This window comes from Limulus polyphemus, unplaced genomic scaffold, assembly GCF_000517525.1.
Source record: "Limulus polyphemus unplaced genomic scaffold, Limulus_polyphemus-2.1.2 Scaffold10053, whole genome shotgun sequence".
Lineage (NCBI taxonomy): Eukaryota > Metazoa > Arthropoda > Merostomata > Xiphosura > Limulidae > Limulus > Limulus polyphemus.
In genome coordinates, this window is record NW_013675663.1 from 8,110 (window position 1) to 10,796 (window position 2,687).

Here is a 2,687-nt window from a genome sequence, read left to right on the forward strand (position 1 = left end):
ATTTAGTGCCCCTAATAATAATAAATCTCATTATATGATGTTACTAATAATAAACTTCGCTATGTGGTGCCCCTAATAATAATAAATCTTGTTATATGGTACTTCTAATAATTAAACCTCTATATTTTGCACCCTAAACATAATAAGCCTCATTATGTGGTGCCCCTGATAATAATAAACCTTGTTACGTGGTGCCCCTAATAATAGTAATAAACCTAATTATATAATGCTCCTAATAATAACATCGATCGTTATATCATTCCCGTGATAATAATTATATTAATAATAAACCTCGTTCTTTGACACCCCTAATAATAATAATAATACCTATCATTACCTAGTGCACCTAGCGATAACAACAATTTCTGGGCAAAATCATTATTTATTTTCTGAGTTCTCTAAACATGTGTACTTTTACTTTGCGTTCAGGCCCAACCAATTTTAAGTTGTGGATATTTTGTCTTTTATTGATACTGGCGACAAGAAACTCGATTCATTATTAAAAGAAAAATAAACAAACAAAAACATTCATTACATTTAAAGCTGTGCGAAAAAAAAAAGAAAAAGAAAGACAGTCTTTCATAGTATATAGTTATTCTGTGCTTTGTATACGCAAGCGCAAAGAATCTAGAGTAGGCCTAAGTAGTATTTCTTAGAATTTTCTGCCAGGAGTGACTCTGGCAATAAAAATCACACTTTTAATGATAAACACTTTTGATTTATATAGCTGTACGTGCATACAGCTTCTATTGATTTAGGTCAAGGAAATTTCGTGTTTTAAGAAATCTTCTCTTTCGTGAAGAATATGTTTTGGAGTTTAAACTTTCATATTTAGTGAATTATGTACAATAATTTTAATAAGTTTGTTATTGTAAAAATGTTTGATTTATTGCTTTTCTCTGGCGCCTCTAGCGGAATTTTGTGAAACAAACTGTTTATAAACTCATTTCAGTGTCATGTTTGTGTAACAAGTATAAAGCCATAGAATCAGTTTTGAGATAAACAATTTAGATATTTGAAAATCATAATATAACCTAGGTGACAAAAGAATAGAAACTTTGAAAATCATAACCCCTGGTGAGAAAAGGAACAGTTACTTTCCGTTTGCGAATTCCAATTATAGCGTTTACACGTGCTACTTAATGATATCAAGTACAAATTTTTTGACGATAAGGTGAACAGGATGTAAAATTAAATAAGACCTGACATGGCCTGTTGATTATTGTACTCGACATAAAATATGCGGGTCGCGGGATCGAATCCCGTCATCAAAGATGCTCGCCCTTCTAGCCTTGGGAATAGAATATTGTAACGGTCAATCCCACTTTTCGTTGGTAAAGAATGATGCAACAGTTGGTGGTAGGTGCTGTTAACTAGCTGTCTTCCCCCTAGTCTATAAGTTCAAAATTAGGGACAGCTCGCGCAGATAGCCTCCTAGTAGCTTTGTGCGAAACTAAACAAGCAAATGAAATAGAGTAAAATATTTTGGCTGTTGCATCGTAAGTCGAGTATGTCGACTTTGAAAGAGACAGACCAAGTCGTTTGTTAGTAATAGAAATTTGCTGATTTTCTTATATTGTGGCGCCCCCTCGTGCCACAATATAGCTGTAATCGACTGGAACCTGCATTTTTCCATCCACATATTTTAAAGTTGCTGCTATACGGTATTTTAACGCAAGGCGGACACTATAACTCTCGTTCATAATGAGAAAACACTACTTTTAGCTGTGGACATTATCTATAGCATGTGACTGAAGATATTGGAATTATGCTTCCTTAGAATTATATGAGTTAAAAGTGTCATCTTTCTGTTGGCGGCCACTTTTGATTGATATTCATCACTTTTGGGCGAATTTAAAGAATGTCTATAAAACTTTCTCTGTTGTGAAATGTGAATTTCAACCTTCTCAGGAAATGTTCTACGGTTATCAACAATATGATTCTCAGTTCCGATCTTTCGTTGGTTTAAGTGCTATCGACATTCACCGATGACTGCGCTAATGGTAACATGTGATATAATTAATACTCATGTGGAGCCACTTCACCTGAATAGACTTTTCTTCTGTGAATTATTTCTTCACAAGCTAGCTAACAACAGTCTCCGTCGTTATATTAAAAGGGGACTTCAATGGAAAGATAATACAAGAGTTTTCCTTTTTATATATAAAAAAAACATTTTGGGGTGTATGTATACTCTGTTTGGATTAACTTGCGGAAAATGGTGACAAGCGCCCTGTAAAGTAGGCTTCTCCTCCGTTATCCGGGTTCTGCTACTTCTAAACAAGTTCTCCATTACGACCACTTTCATTATACAGATACCTCCAAGTCCTCTACGTAATATCTTTATTTCTTTGTCCGTAAGACGTCGTTTCAATCTCGTCGACCTTATAAATCACTTGTTATTTTTTCTGGGGCGTAAAACCCTTCATAATTCATCAGCTCAGTGACTGTGAACGACCTATAAAAAATAATTTAAAGTACAGGACAGTAAAATACAAATTCATCATATTAACAAACCCTTCATCACTCATCAGTTCGGTATATTCATGGTTAAGAATATAAAGTATATATGTTCTACTTCTTGTCAAATCTTCGTGTCATAAATATCTTGCATTCACTACAGTTCTGAATCCTCACCAGTTTCACAATATCTTACATTCACTACAGTTCTGAATCCCCACCAGTTT